General features: G+C 38.0%; 1 protein-coding gene across 1 annotated transcript in view; it reads left to right on the top strand.

Moving 5' to 3' along the window:
* Window positions 1-18271, top strand: part of ADGRL2 (adhesion G protein-coupled receptor L2) — an 869983-nt gene that overhangs the window by 189257 nt on the left and 662455 nt on the right. The window contains exon 2 of the mRNA XM_044001737.1: window positions 16891-16955. The gene's annotated coding sequence lies outside the window, so the exon portion shown is untranslated. The remainder of the gene's footprint in view (window positions 1-16890; window positions 16956-18271) is intronic.

Raw genomic sequence — 18271 nt, 5'->3', positions numbered from 1 at the left:
CTATAGTCCAGGCTTTTTGTGAGAGGGGGGTCATAGGATTTACATTATCTATCTATCTACCTACCTACAGACCTATCATCCATCCATCTATCTATCTATCTATCTATCTATCTATCTATCTATCTATCTATCTATCTATCTATCTATCTATCTACTGACCTATCATCCATCCATCTATCCATCTATCTTTCTGATAAATTGGAAGCAATCTTAGAGCGAGACCACCATGAATACAGGCATCCAGGAAATGCCATGCCCAATTCAGAAAACAGCTGGTCTTCCATTTGGCTGTAATGTCAGCATCGAAAGGGGAGTAATATAAATAAGGTGGGAAAGATAATGTGGAGCCAGATTTTAAAGAGCAAAATCATAGGTTTCTTAGCATTTAAAACTAGATAGAACTTTAGATATACTATGCAAAAAGATATTAGAAATCAGATAATCTAACTCCTTCATTTGATAGACAAGAAGAAAAAAAACCCTAGAAATTACATGATTAGAACAGAGGTTCTTAACCTTTTGTGTGTCTTGAACCCCTTTTCGACTCTCTGGTCAAGTCTATGGTTTTAAATTCACTGTGTATGTACATACATATGGGTGTATGTATGTGTGTATGTACATGTGAGTATATGCATGCAGGTATATTGTGCGTGTGCATGTGTATATGCATGTATATATGCGTATAAATTCTATAAAAAATACATATATGCATATATGCATGGACCTATAGACAGACATATATACATATATACAATTACAAAGGAAACTTTTTTTTAATTCAGTATCAAAATATTTGAAAAAACTTGTAATCTCATATTGAGCAATGAATTTAATAACTACAGTGATTTCAAAGTAATGAGTAAATACAATGTTTTGAGATATCGACAGCTATCATGAGATGTGAAAATATCTGATTTCTATTATTGAGAAAGTCAGACATACTATCTATTATAATGTGGTTTCTTTTTATTTTCTTTTCACTTAATAGCATCTTATTTTTTCACAATTACATGTAAACATAATTTCAACATTCATTTTTGCAAGATTGTGTGATGATCAACTGATAGACTTAGCTTTTCTCAGCAATACAATGATCCAAGACAATTCCAAAAGATTCATTTTGGAAAATGTTCTCCACATCTAGAAAAAGAACTATGGAATATGAATGCAGATCGAAGCATACTATTTTTGCTTTTGTTGTTGTTTTTTGTTTTTTGTTTCTCATGGTTTTCCCCTTTTCTTCTAATTCTTCTTTCACAAAATGACTACTGTGGAAATATGTTTAACATGATCATACTGTATAACCTATATAAGATTGCTTGCTCTCTTGGGGAGGGGTGGGGGGAAGGGAAGGAGGAAGAAACAGTTGAAACTCAAAATCTTACAAACATGAATGTAATGTGTTTTATTGCCTACATTCATGAGTAAAGGAAATGCTAAATTTGATTAGAAGGTTAGTGAAAAGAAAGTTGTATTTTTATGCCTATCCAAATGGACAATGACCTCAGATCTTTTGTGGGTCTATGGGCCCCAGGTTAAGAAACCCTGGATTAGACCAAGGTCATATAGGTGGTAGCCCTAGAATTAAATCTAGGCTACAAATCTAAGACTTTTTCAAGTACATCCTAGCATTTCTTATATACCTTTCCTATTTGTCTAAAAAAGAACAAAAGGAAATCACCAACATAGACTTGTATGACCTTAGGCAAGTCCCCCTAATTAATCTGGGCCTCAGTTTCTTCATCTGTAAAATGATGAGGTTGGACTAGATGACCTGTGAGGTCCTTTCCAACTCCTAATCTATGATCTTTAATTGCTGTATCAAGGAATAATGTCATGCCAGGGATTCTGAGAATAATCCTTTATAGGAAAAAGCATTTATATAGTATCTATTATCTGTCGGTGTTTTGTTCTCATTTTTTTTCTTTTACAAATATTATCTCATTTGATTCTAGCAACAACCCTACAAGATAGGTTAGCAAGCATTTATTAAGCACCTCCTGTGTACTGGAAATTGTGCAAAGAGTTTTACAAATATATTCTCATTTGAACTCACAACAACCATGTAGGGTTCTAATCCTAATTTTATATTTGAAGAAACTGAGGCAAACAAAGGTTAACTGTCTTGCCTGGGTCACATAGCTAGTAAACATCCAAGGCCACATTTGAACTTGGTTCTTCCTGGATCCATACCTACCTCTCTATCCATGGCACCACCAGCTGCCTCAGGTTTTCTGATCCATTACTAGGGGAAACAATAGTAAAACAGTTGTTTCACTGGCAACTCTGAAATTATTTGGACGTGTTAACAAACTTTCCCTAAGGTGGCCCAGATAAGAATTAGTCTGTTTTCCAAAAATACCCTAAAAATGAAACTTCCAATTATAAACCTCCCATGCTACCAAGTGCTCCCAACTCTAATCTATGAATGATGTTTTCTGCCTTTCCTTTGTCCCATCCCCTGTCCCTACTCTGTCTGCCTCTGAAAACCTTCTGCCACTTGCCTTGGTCTTTTCTGTGCTCTTTGCCCCCGAATCCTCTGTACTTATTCAAGTATGATACAGCCTTGTTTCTCACCACCATCATGGTCTTTCCCAACAAGAACCCAAAGAACTAGGCAAGTCTGCCCCATTTCACAATTTTAGAATTTCATAAATTATCAATTCAGATCTGAAGCCTCATGGGCCTCAAATCACAACACAACTATTACTTATCATTATCTCATTCAGATAATAGACAATCTTACCCATCAGAGAGTAGGGCTACATGTGTATTAGAAGAATTCCTTGTCTCTACAGTAACTCAGATACAATGAGCTTATCCTGGTTACAAATTAACTGGTGGCAGGTGCTTGACTCTAATAACTGATAACCTATTAGGAAACTAAAATCGATATAGGCTATAATCTCATAAACTGGGATAACTAGACTGTCCTTCCCACACCCTGATTGTTTTTCCCTCCTTTTCAACCTGCCTCTCCCCACTCCCCATTTACTCACCCACCTCCAATGATCAATATCTACAAGTGGATGAAAGGATGTCCTTGGGAGACTTCATCATGATTCAAAGGCACCCATACCCCAGGAAATTTACCTTGTCTACACACACACACACACACACACACACACAGCAATTTTCCTTTGGTTCTGAGAATTAAAACAGAGCTAGAACCTGCAGGCTAGCTCTACCTAGAGGTTTCTCCATTTTTCCTATGATAGATCTACCAGGCTTTGAAAACTCTGGTCTTGCATTTAGTATCTTGTTAGACGTCTTTGTTAAAGCATCTTAAAGGGTCCTAGAAGGACAATTGAGCATTCTCCTTCCCGAGGAAGGAGAAAAATAATTAAGGTACTTTGCCTCTTTTCCCCTCTCCTTTCTTTTTCAGACCTGCTTTTCATTCTAAAGCGTTTCAGGAATCACCTTTTCATCGTGCACTTCAAAAAATGGGGAGAGGGGGGGTGTTCCAGGTTAATTTATAAATAATAGCTATTTACTGAAGATACAACACTTAAATTATAATCTGTCTGGAAAGTTGAATTATAACTAGGTGAGAGGTGTCCATCAGTGAGAAGTTCTATTCATAAGATGCCAAAGAAAAAGGAATTGAAAGGGTTTTGAAATGCTGTCACAAGAACAAGATGGGGGGGGGGGCGGGGAGTGGATTGTCTGAGAATCCTACCTTGTATTTCCAAGATTAAGGCAGCTCAGAGATTCCTAAAGTGAACAATCTATTATTGTCATCAGAAATTCAGATGAGGAGAAAGAAGTGACATGACATGGCATCGGTGAACAAATTGTCATTGTTATGATCAGTCTGGAAGGTTTCGGGAAGTCTATAAGAAGGGGCCTGATACTCGCTGTCCATCCTAGCCAGACTGGCTTACTGGCTTATTGATTTTAAACAAGCTGCTTTGAGTACGTTGATAAAACTGTTATTAGATATAAAAAATAGCATTTTCCATTCCTCTGAAGCTAATAGGCTTGGGCGGGGGTGGGGGTGGGGCAACTTAATTAAGGAGCTGACAGTTTAAGGACTTGAGGAACAGCACAAAGGATTAACAAGTATGAAGAAATCTGTTTGGTTTAAAGACTTTCAAATTTGTTTTGGGAGTGTAAGGAAGGGAAAACTGCTTAATATTTTTCTTGCCACCTTAAATATATTCCTGAGGAAGTAGCATCAGAGTATCTCAGAGTCTGAGTTGGAAGGGACCTTAGCTGTCTTCTATCTAAGGTGGGGGTTGGCAAACCACACCCCCTAGGCCAAATCCAGCCCTCCACCTGTTTTTGTACACTTAGTAAGCTAAGAATCATTTTTAAATTTTAAAATAAAATTGTATTGTATTTTAAAAGGTAAAAACTGGGCAGCTATGTGGCACAGTGGATAAAGCATCAGCCCTGGATTCAGGAGGACTTGAGTTCAAATCTGGTTTCAGACACTTGACGCTTACTAGCCGTGTGACCCTGGGCAAGTCACTTAACCCTCATTGCCCTGCAAAAAAAAAAATAAAAAAAGGTAAAAACCATTCTTAAGTAATGGGCTATATGGCATAGGCCATAGTTTGCTGATCCCAATTAAGAGATGAAGAAACTGAGTTTCAGAAAGATTAAGGGACTTGCCCAAAGCTACAAGGTAATACTATGTGGCTTCAGTGACCACCTTTTTATTGAATTAAGACAGAAATGGAACTAAAAATGTCTCATTTCCCTTCTTCCACCCCCCCCCCCAATATTTTGTCTACAGCAACTTTCTCCACAGTGACAGAAATGACTAAGAACTTGAAAAAATACATAATTGGGCAGAGTGGAAAGAGTAGACTCAGAGGACTGAGAATACAGTTCCCTGAATTCTTCCTCTTCCCTACCCTACCATTCTCTTTCCAAGGGGGTCACATAAAACTTCTGAGCCTCCATTTAATAATCTATGAAATGGGGATGATAATACCAGCGCTATCCCATCACAAAGGATTGTGGTACATCTCTAATAAGATAATATCGGTTCAAATGCTTTGCAGGAAAAAATTAAAGTGTCCTATAGATATATAAATTTTTAAATATAGAAATTTGTTTATATGTACATGTATTTATATGTAATGTAAATATAAAGATCTTGTTAGAATTTATGAGGAAGCTTTTCTTGTCTCATCAGTTTTAGGGGAGATTAGTGGAGCCCAGTCTTCCGAATTGGACTCCTGACTTCCAGTCCTCCCTGTCCTCCACACAGCAGCCAAAACCATCTTTCTAAACCACAAGTCTATGTCTCTCCCACACTCATGGACCTTTAGTGATTCTCTTCTGTTCCTAGAATAAAATGCTAACTCCTCCACTTCAGTGAACCCGGGGTCATTTAAAACCCTTCACAGTCTCACACCAGCCTATCAAACACACTTCTGTTCCAGTCAAACCGGCCGAGTTCCTCTTTCCTGAACCTTGTACCCTGTCTTTTGCCTCCTTGTTTTTGCAGGCTGTGATCCATACCTAAAAGCACCTCCCTCCTTACCTCTGCCTTAGGCTCGGCTCCTGGTCCTCTTTCTATTGGTCCCCTTAGATGTTAGTGTGGGTTTTCAAGAAGAAACTGGATAACGACTTAGTGGTTTGGCCTTGGCAAGATGGCTCCTGCATTCCTTGCCAACCCTGAGATTCTGGGGCTCTGTGACTTGTTTTGGTTAGTTCCAGAGAACAGAAGTAGGAGCAATGCTGTCCTTTAAGACTTAGCTCAAATCCTGCATTCTTCTGGACACTTTTCTGCTCTCCCTCCCCTCCCCATTGCTGGTCTTTTCCCTGTTTTCCCAGAGTTTTCATCCTGCCTCAGAATGTTCCTAGCTGTGTGACACTGAGCATGTCATAAAACCTCGCTCAGCCACAGTTTCCTTATCTATAAATGGGAGGAAATAATAACATCTACCCTAAAGGGTGGTTGTGAAGAACAAATGAGGTAATGTGTAAAGCACTTTTTGTTCAGTCATTTCAGTCACATCTGACTCTCTTCATGACCCCATTTGGGGTTTTCTTGGCAGAGACACTGGGGTGCTTTGCTATTTCCTTCCCCAACTCATTTTACAGATGAGGAAACTGAGGCAAACAAGGTTAAATGACTTGCCCAGGGTCACACAGCTAGTGTCAGCGGCTTCATGTGAACTTAAGATGTTGAGTCTTCCTGACTCTAGTCCCAGTGCTCTAGTCATTATACCACCTGGCTGCCTAGTAAAACATTTTGCTTACCTCAAAGAGCTACATAAATGCTATTATTGTTATTATATAGTGTAATATATTACTATACTATGTAGTATATACTATATAGTACTGTAGTATATATCATATGTATTATATAGTATAGTGGCATAGTATGGTGTATATATAGTATAGAATAATATGGTGTATATTATATATACTGTATATGATAGATGATAGATAGATGGATAGATAGATATATAGGTGATGGATGGATGGATGGATAGATAGATAGATAAGTGATGGATGGATGGATAGATAGATGATAGATAGATATTTGGATGGATGGATAGATAGATAGGTGATAGAATGATATGGTAGTTTGTATGGTGTCTGCCTCATTAGAATGTGAGCTCTCTGAGGGCAGGAACTGTTTTTGCTTCTCTTTGCATAGTTAACAAGAGTTAAATTTAGGTTTAATATCAGGAAACGCTTTGCTAATACCCCAAAGTAGCTGACCTGTCTGCCTTCAGAAGTCTGACTGAAAGTCTTCAAAGAAAAGCCTGAATGATTACTTCTTGGGGATGGTAGAGAGAGAGTTCTCATTCAGGCAAGGGTTGGAATAGATGGACCTCTGAGGCCCTTTAGACCCTGAGAATCTGTAATCCTTCAGATTAACATCTGTATATTTGTATGTGTAGATGTTACAAACCCTCCCTGTCCCTCCCTCCCCAAAAAAACCCATAAGCTCCTTAAGGGTGAGAACTCCTTTTGATTTAATAGTTGTAACCACAGTGTCTAGCATAGGAAGAACCTTCCTTACACACAGTAGGGGTTTTGTAAATGCTTGTTGAAATTAGGATTAGGCTTTCAGGGAAGCATTTTTAATTCATCTCCTTACTATTTTTAACATATATACACTCCAACAAAGTCATTTGTTGGGTCTTTTCCCTTCCACACTTTACCCCTTCCAGGGAATGTCTATAAATTCACTCCTTTAAATAGCAAGTCCAGATGGTAAGAATCCGCCACCAAATGTGTTCCCCAACATTTACCTGCTTGTTTATCTAGGCATCGGGTGCAACTCATGCCTGTGGTTTGGCTTTTAACTGATTACATGTCTATGGGCAAGATACAGGTCCCAGGGAGGTTTCTTTAGGCTGGCCAATTTGTTTGACTTAGGAGCAAAGACATTGCCACTGCCTCTGTAAGAAAATTTCATGACAAGGGTTAAGAACAGATGAGGCAGGCATCAGCAGCCTCCAAGAATCACAAATGTACAAACAAGGGAACTAATTTTTCCCTACTGTTTTTATAAGAAGAAATGCTTTTTTTCACACCAAGCAAACAGCAACTGCTTTAGTCTCATAAATTTGCATATCCCCAGTAATGTCAGTATTCAGACAGACTCGATTAGGGGGCCTCTGAGTTCTCATCCAAGGGAAAGGGGGGAAATAGAGCACAAGTCATCTGGCTGATTAAAGGAGGAAGTAGAGAGATGAAGCCCAGCCCATTAATGTCCTTTGGATCTGTAGCAAGAGACAGTCTGTGAAATTCAGTCATTCATCCTATTGGATGTGTCCTGTGTTTTTAATTTCATGAGAATTGCCCTTTCTGTTATCATTTCTGTAGATCTAAATTATAAATCAAGACAAGATGGCTCACAAAATATGATGACTGTCCTTTCTGAGGCCATCACTAAAAATAATAACTGCAAAGTGGGGCAACCAAAGCTTTTGGCATATTCAAATTTCTGAACATTGTATTTTGAGGAGCAATGACTTTCTTAGAAGTCAGCTACACAATGGTGATATAGCTGGATGATAATGTATGTAGGAGTGAAATTCTGGTTTATTTTCCTATTTACTCTTTACATATATGGAATTTATAGCTTAGCTAAGGTTTCGATCACATTTTATAGGTTACAAAGTTATGTACATATGTTGTCCCATTTGCTGCTCACAACCACCCCATGTATTAGGATTACAAGATTTTCAGCTGAATGGGATTCAGCATTTTCATAGTTTAGATAAAGGAAACTGAGTCCCAGTGAGATTAAATGAGTTGGCCAAGATCATCTAGTAAGTCACAGAAGAGAGGACTTGAACTGGTCTTTTTTTTTTTTTTGGTGGGGCATTGACAGTTAAGTGACTTGCCCAGAATCACATAACTACTATGCGTGAAGTGTCTGAGGCCGGATTTGAACTCAGGTCCTCCTGAATCCAGGGCTGGTACTTTATCCACTGCTCCACCTAGCTGTCCCCTAGAACTGGTCTCCCGACTACAAATATAATCCTAGGGATCGACCAAGCTATGCCAACAGAACTATCCTATATGTTGGTTCTGTCCAGGCAACTCCTTTACTTATGTTGTGTTTTTAAGTCTTATTAGTAGTCTTTAAGTATTTGAAGGGCTGGCATGTAGAAGAAGGAATAGATTTATTCTTCCTGACCCCAGATGGTAGAACAAGGAACAACGGATAGCAGTTGCAAAGAAACAAATTTAGGCTTAGTTTGGGGCTGGGGGAATAAGGAGACTTGCTTATAATTAGAGCTGTCTCCAAGAGGAATATGCTGAGTTGAGAAGCTGTAGATTTCTCTGCATGAGAGGACTTCAAGAAAGAGCTGGATGACCATTCATCATTAATATTGTTGTTCTTCAGTCATTTTAAAGTCATATCCAACTCTTCATGACCCCCATTTAGGGCTTTCTTGGCAAAGATACTGGAGTGGTTTACCATTTTCTTCTCATTTTATAGATGAGGAAATTGATGCAAACAGGGTTAAGTGACTTGCCCAGGGTTACATAGCTAGTCAGTGTGTGACATTGGATTTGAATTCATGAAAATGAGTCTTCCTGACTCCAGGCCTGACACTCTATCCACTGTGCCACCTAGGTGCTTCCACTAATGTTGTAGCAGGAAATTATTGGTTGAACTTGGTGGTTTCTCAGGTCACATCTAACTCTGGGCTTGTAGGATTCCTTATTTTAAAGAAGATAAAACCATGACTTAGAGTGGTGAAGTCATTGACCAACATCACACTTATAATGTACAGGAGAGTTGGCACCATAGTACCAACTCTTTTGGGGCAAAGCTCATGATTTTTTTTCAACTTCAACAACCTGTTCCCTATGAAGGGAACTATGTACTTAAAGATTCTAAAGTTGCTCCTCTTCTCTCTTGGATTTCTTTTTTTGGTTAATATTTGAGGTTTAGTTCTGTTTTTATGACAATTATATCAGCATTTCCACTCAGGAAACTGAAAGCCCTATCAATTACTCTGTCCTCATTTGCAACTGGAAGTAGTCATTCTATGCCTTGGAAGTGTTTTGATTTTCCCCTAGTCAGCTGAGATTTGCCCTCAAATTACATTGTAAGTATCATCTCTTAAACAGAATTCTAACTGGTTTCTGAAAGCCCTAAACTTGTATTTTAAACACTTCAACTTTTATCATTTTAGTCCTCCTACAAACTGAAAAAATCCACCTTTCTATGTTCATCTAAGATATTTTAGGACTTCTGAAAGAATATATACTCTTTTTTTTAATGTATGAGGTATTTTATTTCTTCCATTACATGTAAAGATAGTTCTCAACTTTTGTTTATACATGCTTTACAATTTCAGATTTTTCTCCCTCCCACCCCTCCCTCCCCCCTCCCCTAGACAGCAGGTAATCTGATATAGGTTATATCTATATATCTCTATACATATACATATAGATATAGATATATACACACACACACACATATATATATATATATATACACATAATAACATTAATCCTATTTCTGCATTAATCCTGTTACAAGAGAAAGAATCAGAGCAGTGATGCAAAACCTCAAAATAGAAAGAAAAAAAAACCCAACAGCACCCAAAACAAAAGAAATAATATGGTTCAATCAGCATCTATACTCCACAGTTCTTTCTTTCTTTTTTTTTCTTGGATTTGGAGATCCTCTACTATCATGAGTTCCCTGGAACTCTTCTGTACCATTGCATTGGTGAGAAGAATATAGTCCATCACAGTAGGTCAACACTCAATGTTGATGATACTGTGTACAATGTTCTTCTGGTTCTGCTCATCTCACTCATCATCAGCTCACGTAAGACCCTCCAGGTTTCTCTGAACTCTTCCTGCTCATCATTTCTTACAGCACAATAGTATTCCATTGTATTCATATACCACAACTTGTCCAGCCATTCCCCAATTGATGGGCACCTCCTCAACTTCCAATTCCTTGCTACCACGTAAAGAGCAGCTATAAATATTTTTGTACATGTGGGTCCCTTTCCCCCTTCCATGATTTCTTTGGGCAAAAGACCTAAAAGTGGGATTGCTGGGTCAAAGGGTATGCACAGCTTTATCGCCCTTTGGGCATAATTCCAAATTGCTCTCCAGAATGGTTGGATCAGCTCACAGCTCCACCAACAATGCATTAGTGTTCCAATTTTCCCACAGCCTCTCCAACATTTATTATCTTCCTTTTTTGTCATTTTAGCCAATCTGATAGGTGTCAGGTGGTACCTCAGAGTTTTTTTAATTTGCATCTCTCTAATCATTAGAGATTTAGAGCATTTTTTCATATGGGAATAGATAGCTTTGGTTTCTTCATCAGAAAACTGCCTGTTCATATCCTTTGACCATTTCTCAATTGGGGAATGACTTGGATTCTTATAAATTTGATTTAATTCCCTATATATTTTAGAGATGAGGCCTTTATCAGAAGCACTGGCCTCAAAAATTGTTTCCCAGCTTTCTGCCTCCCTTCCAATTTTGGATGCATTGCTTCTGTTTGTACAAAATTTTTTTAATTTAATATAATCAAAATCATCCATTTTGCATTTTATAATATACTCTATCTCTTGTTTGGTCAAAAACTGTTTTCCTTTCCAAAGATCTGATAGGTACACTAAGAATATATAGTCTTTTGAGGTGGTCAACTCAGTGGGCAACCAATTAACAAGCATTTATTGCTTAATAATAATGTTCTTGGGGCAACTAGGTGGTGCAATGGATAAATCACTGGCCCTGGATTCAGGAGGACCTGAGTTCAAATCTGACCTCAGACACTTGACACTAGCTGTGTGACCCTGGGCAAGTCACTTAACCCCCATTGCCCTGCAAAAAAAATTTAATAATAATAATAATAATAATAGTGTGCTAGACACTATGTTAGGCACTGGGAACACAGGGGGGAATATAAAAGAAGTCTTTGCCTTCTAGGAGCACTGGTATCCATGAAATTTTGAGGGGGGGACACAGCACACACATATGCAGTCCATATGCATTGTACAGTAGAAAGAGTCAATCTTTGGCATCAATAAAATAGGGTTCAAATTCTGCCTCCATCCCTTTTTACATGTGTAATTTTTGACTAAATACATAGCTCTAGGTCCCCATTTCCTTATCTGTTTGGATTGGATAGCCTCTGAGGTCTCCCCAAGATCTAAATCTATGATATTTGATCCTATATATATTTGTTTTGTGATTTGGTTTTGTTTGTTTCACAAGGGAGAAACATTTGAACAAAAGGAGATCAGGAAGGGTCCGTGACAGATGTGGGCTTCGAAGGATCATAAAGATTATAAGAGGTAGAGATGAGATTGAAAAGACATTCTGAATAGATACCTATGATCATGAGAACCCTTTTCTGGGAACCCATGGAAGTTGACTTTAGGAAAAGAAAGCTTCAGAAGCACGTTGGCCAGTGTTGGCTTATTTTAATCTCATTCGGTCCCCCTCCAACCCCCTTATTAAAGTCAGTCTGGGAAGAGGTTCGTGATTCAGTCTCATTAAGAAGTAATTCTGGCTCTGTTATGCTTAAGTTGCTATCCTGGTTGGAAGCCACTGAACCTTGCACTCATGCAATTGAACCTCTCAAGGAAGTAGTGAAAACTCCTTGAACCCTGAATTTTCAAATCGAAGATCCCATTTAAACAAAATAAAAGATGGGCCAATCACTTTCGGGGCAACATTTACGACCACAAATCTGAGTGCTCACTTATAATTACCTTTGCACAGTAAAATGTTGTTAAAGGTGGAGTAGCTTCATACTTAATGTTGATTCACTCAGACTCCAAATGTGAACTTTGTTTTAAAGCTAAAAATCTGCCTCTCTCCCAAATATTTCCCAGTCTGTTGTTTCACTGAAGCACAAATCTTGTCACTGTTGCGATATGGGGCAAACAAAGAAATAAGTAACTCAGTAAGGACTCTTAAATGAATCTTCCTTCCCTTAGCAAAGTAAGCCACAGTACAGTGTTTGCTCTCAACCTTCCCACAACCCTGTTTCTGTAATTGTGTTTCACCAAGGAGAGCTTAAAGCATTCACAATCCAGTGAATTGCCCTTTGTAATCATCTCCAGTCCTGCTTCACAGACTTCTCTAATGATGCTGGAACTGCTATTTATTTTAAGCAAAATTCAGGAGGTTAGTCAGCTTCCACAGCTAAGTGATGCAGCGGATAGAGTGCTGGACCTGTAGTCCGGAAGACCTGGATTCAAATTTATCTCATACACCTGGTCGAGTAACCTAGCCTCTCTGCCTCAGTTTCCTCGTCTCCAAAATAGGGATAATAGTAGCACCTACCTCTCAAGGTTGTTGGGAGGATGAATTGAGACATCTGTAAAGCATTATATAAAAGCTAAGTATTATTACCTATTCTCAATCATCATCCAATAGTCTTCCTTCACTTATGATAATGTCCCACTTGTGAACTCTAAGGACTATATTTCAACAAAACTTCAATGTAAAAGGATTGAAGCCAGTCCCTCACCAAGGAAAAGGAACAATGAGCACATAAATTTTTGAAGACTGGGGACTAACTTTCCTGGTGTTTGAGATTACCAGGGAAGGATTCTCTGGTCCTTAATGCTATGACTATGATCCAGGAAGCTCTGCTTCATATCTTTATCTCTGTCTTGTAGAATTCCTAGCTTCTTCTAAAGCATAGCTCAGATGCCCTTCCTCTTCAAGGCCCTTTCTGATCCACCCATTTATTGTCACTCTTTCCATCTTGGAATTATTTTTGCATTACTTGGTGTATACCTTAGATAGAGTTATCTTAATACTTGTTGTATCCCCTTATTAGAATATGAACTCTTTGAGGGCAAGCCCCATTTCTTTTTTTCATTTCTTTTGGTCTTTATATCCCCAATACCTAGCTTTTCAACAAGTAGAAAATCTAATTATCCAATGACAAAATAGTACATTATCCTTCTCTCTGATTGTATCAGCATGTACCCAGGTAGAAAAATAAAAGTATTCTGTATTCTTCACTATTTACTTATATCAGAGAGGTGAGAAGTTATTTAATCTCATTATTTTTCCCAACTTCCAGGGATATAGGTAATACTTAGTCAAAGCCCCTCAAGTAGTAAACCCAGTCAATGGGTTGGACCAATTCCAAGCCATTTTGAAATGTCATGTGTGCAAGTATTATGTCAATAAATGCCAGTTGTTTTTAATAATTAATTTTTAAAACTTTTTTGTGAAATCCAATGCCAGTTTTCCTTTTCTTTCTCAACAACACAAAAGCAAAACTTGATTCAATCTTTGATCTGGGATTGAAAAATCATTCAGTCAATCCACAAGCATTTTAAGCACTGAATATGTGCCAGGCATTGTGCAAAGTTCTAGTAATACAAATACAAAACACTCCCTGCCCTCAAGAAGCTTGCATTCTAATGAGGAAGAAAACCTAAAAGGAAGCTGAAAAGGGGGTGTGAGAGGACATGATAGAGAAATACAGAGAAAAATAGCCTGGTGGGAAATGGAAAGATAATTGGCCTAGGCACCCTCTGGGAAGAGCCCTCCAATCTGAGGCAAGAGTTCCAAGGGCAGAGTTCTAGTGCTAATGGAATCTTTCAGGATAAAAAAGTTTCTGGGGCATAGTGAAATCCAAAAATCACAGCATCATACGTTAAAAGCCATCTAGTTCAACTACCTCCTTTTCCAGCTGAGGAAACTGAGGCCCAGAAAGATCAAGTCACATAGGTATAAAGAGGCATAGGTAGTATATTGGGTCCTTTAATCCCAAACCCTTTAGCAAATGTCTTCTCAATTGATCCATGTTCACAGCCGTTCATTTGGTGATGAGAGCAGAAGTAGAGCAATACTCAGTCTATCTCTTAGCTTCCTCAATCTTCCTGCTTTAAAAATCCATGACCAGGGGCAGCCAGGTGGCGCAGTGGATAAAGCACTGGCCCTGGATTCAAGAGGACCTGAGTTCAAATCCGGATTCAGCTACTTGACACTTACTAGCTGTGTGACCCTGAGCAAGTCACTTAACCCTCATTGCCGCGCCCCCCAAAAAAAAAAAATCCATGACCAACTTCTAAATCTCTAGACCATTTCTTATCTATCTTGGCTTTTACTGTCAGGAATGTGTTTTTGACTGGAGTAATTATAAACACTCAAGACGAGATTGAAAATATGACTCGGCAGCCAAAATACCCACTCATATCTTGAATAATAATCATCAATAAATAATAAATGTGCATAATATAAAAATAAACAAGATAAATCATTATAAACATTTTAATTAAAGAAAAATGAATACTTCTCTGATTACAGAGGTTGGATAGTATGGAATGGTCCCATTAAAGTTGAATATGCCTCCATTTTGACTTTACCTTGGTAAATGGTATAAGATATTTGTCTATGCCCAATTTCTGCCATATTACTTTTCAGTTTTCCCAATAATTTTTTAAACAAATAATGAATTCTTATCCCAAAATATTAAGTCTTTACACTTGTCAAATACAAGGTTTCTCTATTCATTTGCTGCTATAAAGTGTATGTCTCTTTTGTTCCATTGATCTACCTTTCTATTTCTTAACCAGTCTCAGATAGTTTTGATAATTACTGCCTTATAATACAGTTTAAGAGCTGATACTGCTAAGCCTCCTTCCTTTACATTTTTTGTTAGTTCCTTTGATATTCTTTATTTTTTGTTCTTCCAAATGAATTTTGCTATTTTTTTTCCTAATTCATCAAAATAATTCCTAGTGAAGGGTAACTTGTAGAAGAAAGTTGGGGAGAAATCCAAAGGAATCTGTTATTTTACATTTTGCGAAGATATGTTAAAAAGTAAAGTAGTTCAGGCAATAATAACTAGGGATGAAAGTAGTGTCACCAGTGTATGTAAAGAGAAATTTTCTCCTTTTCTTCTAATCATTGGGTAGCCATTTGTCAGTAGTTTTGGGATACTTTTTTCTTTGTTTTCTTTCTGGACTTTTTCATTGCTGGCTATTTGTAATGAACCAAAATGAAAATTCTATACCAGAGGGCTGAGAAAAAGAACAATTATCAAGTAACGAGACAAGGGACATTTCTGGTTAGTGATTCTTGAAAATATGTTATGGTCTTTGTAGAAAAGAAAATGAGCTGGTAAACCATTGTATTTTTTATCAAATGACCATATCCTACTCCAGGGATATTTTTTCCCATAGGGAAAAACAAATTCTCCTACCGTTTTTATTTTTGTAAACCAGAACGTTTTTCATACTATAATGATAGCTTTATGAGCACATCCAATCCCAGGATATTCATCACAAAGAAACCAACCGACCCCACCCCCTTCACTCCCTACAGCAGGTCTCCTCACTGATTGCTCCTACATCTGTTTTTGCAAGAGGAACAGGTGCAGGATTTTTTCATGGGTCACAATTTGGCCCTTTCCCACCTACCGGCAGAGCAGAGAGAACTGGGGTTCCGGGACAGGATAGTGGCAGCTTTCCAAAGGCTAACCTGGATTTTTACATTCAGAGTAAGCATGTGGCATCAGTGGGCTGTCTAAACGCTAACAAGATAAGAGGGCGATTGATCTTTGTATTAACCCCTTTCCCCAGGCAGGTGAGCGCCTTTTCTGCCCTCCTGGGCTTAGCCATGCTGCTCATTTACAAAGCTCATCCAAACACCATTGTTGCTTTTAAGTTGTCTCAGTTTATTCTTGGGCCACTAACATTCTTGGCCCCCCCCTTTTGTTTTTGCTTCACTACAGTCATCTCCCCCTAGCAAACATCACTGCCCCTACTCAGTTCCATCCTTCACCCCTCCTCATGTTCAATCAAATGAATCTTGTCCATATTAAGTTAAACTAAAGAAAAGGCTTTGCTGTAAAAATTAAAGCTGAGCTCTGTCCTCATCCATGTTCTTTTCAACGTTTTTAAGAAAGTCAGTAAAGACAGAAATATAGAGAGGATGCTTTACAAATTTCATTTAAATTACTTGATGTGATCAGCTTTCTGCAAAAAATTAAACCAAAATCATGTAGTTATTATTTTATTAATTAATTAAGCAAGAGGCAGCATAGCTTTGTGGATAGAGGGCTGTCCTTGAAGTCAAGAAGACCTGAGTTCAATTCCCACCTTTGACATATCCTGGCTGAGTGACCCTAGGCATGTCACATTACCTCTGTTTGACTCACTTTCCTTATCTGTAAAATGGGGATAATGATAGCACCTACCTCTCAGTGTAGGATCAAATGAGACAATAATTAGAGAATAGTTGTTGGCACAGAGTAAGCATTATAAGTTAGATATTATTGTAATAATAATTATTCCTTTTGGTAGAGGGAATTCCTCAGTTGCGGTTTCCCAATGAACTCATAGGTCCATATGTATTATCCCATTTTATCCTCACAATGACCCGGGAAGTAGCTTGGTAATCTCCTTATTGTATCTGTAATTCATTGGAACACTTTGTTTCTTCTCTTAGGTGACAATTCACTTACTCTGAACATCTCATCTGGTCTTGAAAAACATGAAGCCGACTAGACCCAGGTAAATAATCTATCCTCCATTTTCCCCTAAGAACAAAGTAAAGTTCTAAATTTATAGGAGGAAGGAAAAGGATTTATTGATGGAACAAATGCATATCTGTTGCTTTCTTTTTTCTCTTTTAAGTGGAGTACAGTTTTGGAAGAGGCAAAGAAAGCAAATGTTAATTAGAAAGGGGGGGGAAGTAAGGAAAAATGAAACATTTTCATTTTCTCAATTATTTAGTAATTTTGAAGACCAGGTCAGGACTGTGTGACTTTGGAGATTTGACTCGAACTGGACAGACAGAAGACCAAGTTATGTATATATCTCCTTATGCATATTTTGTTTTGCCCCTCAAGGTCATCCCTGAACCCTGCATAGCATGCTTGTAAATAAATGTCCTTGGTTACAAAGGAGACCAGGCTAGAAAAGGGAATTACACAGAAAGGGAAGTGAATGCCACAAATCTCTCATTACGTCTAGAAAATGATTCAATCAAATTCAGTATGTAAACCTATAAAGTATATAAGGTTAAGAACATCAAGGCACAGAGCTTGCCCTCAAGAAGCTTACAATTCAATATAGGAGATAAGACCTGTAATCATATGCCTATGGGCAGTGGCAGAATATAGTAAATATAAAAGAAAGGTCTAGACAGCTTGCTATGAGGAGTTTGAAAAGGGAGAGATCTTTTTTGGCTTTGTTCTATAGGCAGATAGAACTTTGGTTTCATTTGGAAGTAAGGTAGGAATTTTAACAGAAAGAGATTGAGGTCACTATGTATGTGAGGACAGTTTGAGCAAAAGTAAAGGGCAGAATGAGCCAGAAGGTTGATAATGGGTCAAGTGGGATTGGATGCCATGGTACATGAAGGAGAAATACCATGAGACAAGGCTAGAGAACTAGGTTGTGGTTATATTTTAGAAAGCCTCAAATGCCTGGATAGCTAGCTTAAATGTTATTTGATAGGCAATAAGAAGCTGCCAAAAGCTTTCAAGTAGAGGAATGTTATGATCAAAGCAATAGATTAGGAAGATTAAACTGGCAGCTGTGACAAATGTCATCTTCTACAAAACCCAGAATTGTGCTCTCGTATCTAAAAGCAGTGGGAAAGAGACTAGTTTATCCTATACCTGTATCAAATACCTGAATATCCTATGCCTATATATAAATTCTAAAAGGAATTTATGTTAGCTATTCTCATTTTTCTCTTCATTACATAATGCTAATAGTTCATTACTTTATAGCTTGGGGCTCCCACAATGCCATTTCTCATTGAGCTAGGCTATAATGACTCCAAGATTCCTCCTCCAGATTAATATCTCATTTCCTCATTT

This window comes from Dromiciops gliroides, chromosome 4, assembly GCF_019393635.1.
Source record: "Dromiciops gliroides isolate mDroGli1 chromosome 4, mDroGli1.pri, whole genome shotgun sequence".
Classification (NCBI taxonomy): domain Eukaryota; kingdom Metazoa; phylum Chordata; class Mammalia; order Microbiotheria; family Microbiotheriidae; genus Dromiciops; species Dromiciops gliroides.
The sequence above is the reverse complement of the archived record's forward strand: the minus strand, read 5'-3'. Positions and strand labels throughout refer to the sequence as shown.